Consider the following 8,092-nt stretch of genomic DNA (forward strand, 5'->3'; position numbering starts at 1 on the left):
AGAAAACTCTCATTCTCCTTTTTGTTGTTGTTGTTGTTCAGCTAAGAGTTCAGCCAGGTGTTTTGAATGCCTTTGAGGCATGGGCCAAAAGCTGTGAGGTCCCAGGAAGTATTTAAGGCATTTGATCACCCTTGTGATTACTCCTCGTATTTTGAAATCCTTTCATTTTGGCCATTTCTTTGGTTAGAGATTCTTGGTTGCCAGTCTTGTCCATGGCTCTGGCCACCTTCTCCATTCAATATCGTTGCTACTTCTGAATCCTGTCTAGATCATCCTGATAACTCTGTCCTATGGATTATGGTCAGCTCCCTACTTACTATATTCTGGTACTTATCTAGCAACTGGCTTAATAATTAACACTCCTTTTCCCAAGTAGTCTAGAGTGAAAACATCCCCATGGATGAGGATGGTTAGTCCTTGTTGCCATAACTCTTATTCAAGGAGATGAGAGGGCTCTCAGCTAAGATTACAGATTTCTAAACCTGGAGAGTGCCTCTAGGATTTTGACAATATGGACCCTTCTGTGCTCAAAATGAAGGTTTAATATTTTCTTTTCTTGGGAGATGAGATTGAGAGGGGGCATCTTTTTTCTTTTTTTAACACTTATTTATTTTTGAGAGAGAGAGAGACAAAAAGTACGAGTGGGGAGGGGCAGAGAGGGAGGGAGACACAGAATCGGAAGCAGGCTCCAGGTTCTGAGCTGTCAGCAGTACAGAGCCTGACGTGGGGTTCAAACCCACAAACCACGAGATCATGACCAGAGCTGAAGTCGGACGCTTAACTGACTGAGCCACCCAGGCGCCCCAAGAGAGGGGGCATCTTTAATTCAGGTGTGTATGTGTGTGTGTGTGTGTGTGTGTGTGTGGAGACAGGTCTTCAGACCATATGGACATTTGAAAGACCAGATCTCACAGACACCTAGACCTCATCTATCTGTATTTCTTTTTTTGCCTTATCACCTACATTCAAACTATCAGCCATTCTTGTTAGGTATACCTGCAAAATATGTCCATTTTCTGTTTACTTTTCACCATCTCTTCTCCTGCTGCCCTGGTCTGTGTATCCATATCTTGTAACCTGCAGTCTTGTGATAGCCTCAGAAGAAGTGTACATACTTCCCCTCTTGTGCTCCCGTAGGTTATTCTCTACAGAGAAATTAAATAAACTTGTAAATCATAAACCTTATCATTTGACTCCCCTTCTTTGAAATACTGGCTTCTCCTAAGGCCCTGTGTGGCCCATCTCACTGACCTCACCTGAATACCTCCTTGGTCACCATATTGACCCACAAGACTTTGTTCTGCTTTTGAACAGAACAAGTTTGTTGTAGCCTCAGGGCCTTTGTACTTGCTATTTCCTCTACCATGGAAGTTCTTTGTGATGGTCTTCCTAACCAGGGTCCTTTTAGTAAAAATCTTAGTTCAAAGAGAGGCCTATTTACTCCACCTAAAGTAGTTCTCTCCTGCCCCTCCATTATGTGTATTCATACAACAAATATTTATTTAATGCCTGCTATATTTCAGGCACTGTCTGAGACACCAGAAATAAAGTAGTGAGGAAGACAAATAGTTCCTGCTTTCATGTGTCTTATAGTCAAGTGTTCCATCTGGCTGTTTACTTTTTTTCATTGCATTTACATCTATCTGAATTACTGATTGGCTTTCTTGATTTAGTCTTTCTACCCCAATCCGAAAAAGATAGGGAAAGACAAATTGTTTTTGTCTTTTCAGAATCCCTGAGGTGATCCATCTCAGGGAGGCTGAAATTAGAAGGCTTTAGAGACATCAAGGATCAAAGTTCGCACAGTTTTCTGACCTCCCTGGCTTCAAACATTTTTGGAACAAGAATTCAAGAATGATGCTATCAAAGACAGTGCACAGATGTGTCCTTAATTTACATTGGAAACAGTATTGCCCATATCCCATTTTTTGGTGGCAGTAAATTTTGCTTCATTGGCTAGAATCTCTAGACACCAGCTTTGTCTAGATTTTGGTTTCTATGTGAGAATTGCAAAGTCATTCAGATTTTACCAAACCCAGTTTTCAGTCATTCAGGTTACTCAGTGATTCAGAATTATTTAATAAATCAGTAATTCTGCCTCTGGAGGTTTTGATTATTAGGGTTAAGCGGGGATGACATTTTTAAAAACCACTCCAAGTGCTGCGTTTTGTAAAATACTTTGTAGAGTGTAGTCTGATATTATAAGCCCTGATTCTTACTTTCAGCATCTGGGGTCCCAGAGAATCTGCAACTGCAGGATCTTCTGAATTTAGGTGGCTATGTATCTAGGTTTGCTTTGGATAGTCCTGGTGTATATCTGTTTTCCTGGCTCATTATTCACAGTGACACCTTTCACTGTCAGAAATGTCCCAATTTGGGTGATGTATTATATGGTAACTCTATGTGGATGGTATCACACTCGAGAAACTTAGTATGCACAACTTCTTCATTAGGGATTAAAAAGATAGTCTCATAAGAAAGGAATTAAGTGGGAATCTGCGTTCTGGCTCAGAGCTTCTGCCATGGAAATTTTTGGACTAATCCAAAGTATAATAAAGTCATCCCTCCTATTTCAGGAATTCTTGTTTCTTTTTTCTCCTCATTACTAGTCCTCTTACAGACGTAAGTTGGAAATACATTTCTTTGTCTAGATCCATGCTGTCCCGTACTACAGACAATGAATGCAACATATGACTATTTCAATCTTAATTCACATTAATAAATATCAACTCAAATAAAAAATCCAGTTTTCTTAGTCTCACTAGTCCCATTTCAAGCACTCACTAGCTATAAGTGGCCAGGAGCTGCTATGTTGGGCCATGAATTACAGAACATTCCATTATTGTGAAAAGTTTCTATTAGACTGAGCTGGTCTCGGTTGTATTTCCATAGATTTTGCCCACCTCGATTTGTGTCTAAGACTTTTCCAAGTTATGACTTGAGAAGGGTTAGAAAAGTAAAAATAATGTTGTTGGAAATTGTTTTAGAGATTATCTAACCCAATCTCTTGGTATAATTGATGTGTGAACAGCTTCAGAGAGATTAGGTAGTTGGCCAAGATCACTTGGCTAGATCTTAGACAAAGTTAGCTCGATTGAGTATTCAAACTAGTTATGTGATCTTAACTAATTGCTTAACTAATTGTCCATCTGCAAAATGGGAACAATTACAATAGCCCTTCCTCAGAGTGACAGTGAAGTAGCCTTGTAGCATGTGAAGATGCCAGCTGCCAAATAAGTACCACCTTGTGTCATTAAATCATACACTGGCTTTGCCAGGACCCTATGGATTGTTTAGTGTAATTCACTATGAATGCGATACAGAAATGGAGTAAAAACCAAGCTAAATCAGGGGCGCCTGGGTGGCGCAGTCGGTTAAGCGTCCGACTTCAGCCAGGTCACGATCTCGCGGTCCGTGAGTTCGAGCCCCGCGTCAGGCTCTGGGCTGATGGCTCGGAGCCTGGAGCCTGTTTCCGATTCTGTGTCTCCCTCTCTCTCTGCCCCTCCCCCGTTCATGCTCTGTCTCTCTCTGTCCCAAAAATAAATAAAACACGTTGAAAAAAAAATTAAAAAAAAAAAAAAACCAAGCTAAATCAAAATAATCGTCAGTATGATTAGGTCCAAAGATGAATTACACACACAGTCTATTTTGTCATCACAATAAGTTCTCCTAACGAGATGTGCCCCATTTCACATGGTGTTGTAAAATGGCTACTACTTTGGGGGCTTTGAAGAGCCTTTAAGCGATGCTGTTCATAGTGCTTCATATTTATTTGACATCTTCAAAGGAAATCGTAAACCTGTTCCTGTCTGTCCGTTTGGCCTGGTTACTAACACCCTGGCCTTCTTCAAAAGAAAGAGCAGTTCAATACTGCTTCCCTCTTGTGGAACACCCTCTCAGGTGGTGGATTCGCTGCTCTGGGAGAACGCTTTGATACGTGTGTGTGGTGCATGAAAGAAGATGCACAGAACCCTTGTGTGTGATCACGGTTTGGACTTTGTTTCTTTTTGGTGGAATGTGCGAAGAAGAGGGCTGGAGAGAAGAGCAATGGATGGGTTCTGGGTATGAATTCAAAGCTCTCTTATTATGTATCAAACAAATAAAAATGGGTATTTTGGGAGACTTGTGAGCCTAGATTTTAAAATCTAAGATGTGGCAGAACTCTCATGGGATTGCCTCCAAGGCATAGGATTTAGAGTCAGAAATCTTTAGTAAGATCTGTTAGTGACAAATGTGTAGTGATGGGCATGTCATTCTTCCTCTCTTAGCCTTAGTCTTTATCAGTGGGGGATATTATTCCCGCTCTTCCTTTGCATAGGGCTATTGGGAGAATTATGTGAGAAATAGATATGAAAATACCTGTTGATTGCAATGCCATATGTAAAAACAGGTAGCATTTATTCTTCTTATTACTATTAGTATTATTAGTTGAACATACCTTTATTATTTGCATCTCAAGTGCCTGGAAGCACTCTGGTAACCAAGTTCTTGAGAGTGTGGCATGACCTTTTTGAACTGAGCAAGGAACATGAGTTGTCGTAGTTTGTTGAGAACCTTGATATCTAGAGATACCTCAGTTTTTTGAGAACCTCTTTGTCTTCTCTCTCCTTTTAGTCCTAAATATGGCTTAAGTTTTGTACCTTCACTAGGAAGCAATGAACTCATGCCTCTGAAAAATAAGCCATTACTAATTTTAAGGCACCCAAACAGGATTGGCTAGAGAATCTGGGAACTCTTTAGATCATCAGATGAGGGCTCAAGATTTCTTCAGTGGGAGATGACCAGAGTAAAAGCTCACTTGAAATAAGAGCCCATCTTTCAAAGAAGGCTATAGACATATGGGCGACTTTTTGGTGAATTAACTAGACAAACTCAGGGGTCACTCTGTGGGTGTAAGAAGGACTTCATTTTTCTAACCGTTTGAAAGTCTCTGCTTACTCTTGCCCTGAGATTTCAGAGGGTATTACACAATGTTACTGTCTCCAGAATCACTTTGAATTTTTTTTTAATGTTTATTTATTTTTGAGACAGAGACAGAGCATGAATGGGGGAGGGGCAGATAGAGAGAGAGACACAGAATCCAGGCTCCAGGCTCTGAGCCATCAGCCCAGAGCCTGACGCGGGGCTTGAACTCACGGACCACGAGATCATGACCTGAGCTGAAGTCGGATGCTTAACCGACTGAGCCACCCAGGTGCCCCTCCAGAATCACTTTGTATGATTGCCCTGCTTGTGTCTTGTGCTGGCTGAGGTGGCCAGGGGGAGCTGAAATCCAGGCTCTTCTCCCATAGCACTGTGTTCACCTAGAGGGGGTGGCCTTTTCAGTGTCAGACAAAGGCATTTTATGGCATAGTGGAGCTTATGGGAGGTCATATCCTCAATAAAGGAGGAGACAATATAAATTCATATTTACCATCCAGGAATGGGTAAAACATGAAGGCAGGCTTAGAAAAGAAATGTAGAGGCTCCTGGGTGGCTTAGTGGGTTAAGCATCCAACTTTGGCTCAGGTCATGATCTCGCAGTCTGAGTTCGAGCCTTGCGTCGGGCCCTGTGCCGACAGCTCAGAGCCTGGAGCCTGCTCCAAATTCTGTGTCTCCCTCTGTCCTGCCCCTCCTCCACTCACACTCTGTCTCTCTCTCTCTCAAAAATAAAATAAAAACATAAAAGGATTTTTTTTTTAAAGAGAAGATGTAAAAAGAGCCTTGGTTAAAAATGGAGGTCTGAACACATGTGTTTATATCTACTTTCTCTTTAAGCCCCACTTAAAAATAAATATATGTGTATTCGTGTATTATGTACCTACTATGCACCAAGTGGCACACTTGCTAACAGGGACAGTGAAAGATAATTATTATTATCCCTTTATATAGGTGAAGAAACTGAGGCTCAGAGGCATGAAGTAAATAGTCTCTGGTTATGCAGCAGGGAGGCAGGATTCTCACCCAGTTGTTTGGTTCCAGAGCCCCCAGTCCATCTACTGATTATTGTGCTCTCTTTGTGTAGTTCAAGAAATGCATTTGGATCCATTTTCTCATTTGACACTACTCATATCCTGTTAGGTGGACTGGCAGGTATCAGTATCCCTATTGCTTAGACACATCCTCTGAGTGATACGGTGATTTGCCCAAGGTCGACCAGCTTGGGTGAGTGTCTGAGTCTCATGTATACACTTACCCTGCTACTGAAACTGTCAAGACACCAAAATAGATGGGAAATATTGCTGAAAGCTAACAGCACTCTGCCCTTAAAGCATGATTCCGCATGCAGCGGACACTCTTGTCCAGCCAGCACTCCTGCTGTAATGAGACGTTTGTCCTGTATGTTTTGATGCAGTCTCAGTAGGTCTCGTATTGCTGTGTCACAGAATGGCATTTCATATGGCTTTCTGGAAAAATAGATGAGTGTTCAAATGGCAAAGGCATCTGATGGGGATAAAGAGACCAGTGATTAAAAACACATGCTGAGGTCCCTGGAAATGCCAGGGTCAGGAATTTCCGGGGTGCAGCGGGAATGTCAGCATCACAGCACGAATCTCTCAGCTGGCCTGCTGAGAAGAAAGTTACTTCTACCCAGCTGTGTAAATGACCATATTGGAAATATCAGAACACATGAAATTCTTTTTTTGGAGGGGGGCTATTTAAAAGACAATACTAATAGCAGAATTAGAAATGCATTAGCTTTGTTGTACAAGTTCTGTGACAGCATCTCTCCTTGGCACGAGAGCGGTCCCTAATGCACAGAGCAGGAGAGCAGTTGACAGGTTTATGATCTTCCCCGTAAAACAGTTATTGCCTGTTGATTCCTATACCATATATCACAGAGCTCATAAATTGATCTACAAATCCTATAATATCAAATGTCTGTTCTGATCAGCCCTTCAGTCTTTTTAATATTTATATGATTTCCTTTGACAGAGCTTGGTGCACTTTCTGGGTGTTGGAGCCTAGAGGAAGGATGGGGTGAGGTGGCTCGGAGAAACCTGTGAAGACCGACTGGCAGATTTAGAGGCCACCGAGCAAACAGTTGGGTTATACCTGACAGACGTACTGTAACAAAATGTAACGCTGTCACTGCTTTGGTTCTGACAGCTTCCCAGGAGAAGATACTGAGTGCTAGCCACGTGCTATGCCAAAAGCTTTTCCGTGGTGATATGTGGATTGCATGGACCTGTGGACTGTGAACTTGTGTCCATTAAGGGCAAAAAAGAAATTTTTAAAAGCTATTAGCTTGTGTTGACCCACACGTAACCACATTGCCATGTACTTCACATCCTGATGCACAAGATCATGCAAGGCATGTGTCGAAAATTGGGCCAGGGGAAACTCTCAGGGACGTCTGGTGTAAAATGTTTTGAAGCCAGAGATTCGGAATTCTGTTGCAGATGTCAGTTTTCTGCACAGTGCATGTGTTTTATCATTCATTCATTCACTCATTCATCCTTTCATACAAAAAATTTACTGATAAATTTGTAATCAGAGGAAGCATATTTTATTAGTTTGTTAGGACGAATAAATGCCATTTGGCAAAGATACACTAATATGTAATATTCAGTATCCTGTCTGCTCAGAGTAGCAGGTAGAATAGTCTTTTCCTCTGAGAATGTTCTCGTAATGAGTACAAGAAACCTGGGATGCTAAGTGGTTGTAGGTGGTGAGCCTTCGCTCTTTCTCTTTCAAGGCCTGCTCTTTACTGGTACCTGGTGCTTCATGAAAAGGCTGCCTTCCACATGGTCCAGTCCATAGGGATTGAGTGGAATACAATTTGTGACATAGTGTAGAAGGAGTTAGGGGGCAAAATGGTCCTGAGTATTGCTTAGTTATAGGGGCCCCATGCCAACATTGACTCAGTAGAATAGCAGTTTCTCTGGCCAGATATTTCAATTAGCTCAACATGTTGCCTGAGGGTAATGCATAAGTGCATATGTTGCTAGATTACATGGTTTGGGATTAGCCTTTTGGCAAATCCGAGAGCAATGTCATGCCTCACACTTATGGTGATTTTCATCTCAGAGAGCTCTGTAGAGCTTTCCTGCCAATAGGCCTTGATGATCAGGGATACCCTATAACTTCTCCTAAATATTTTGATGTTTCA

This window comes from Neofelis nebulosa, chromosome 10 (genome assembly GCF_028018385.1).
Source record: "Neofelis nebulosa isolate mNeoNeb1 chromosome 10, mNeoNeb1.pri, whole genome shotgun sequence".
Taxonomy (NCBI): domain Eukaryota; kingdom Metazoa; phylum Chordata; class Mammalia; order Carnivora; family Felidae; genus Neofelis; species Neofelis nebulosa.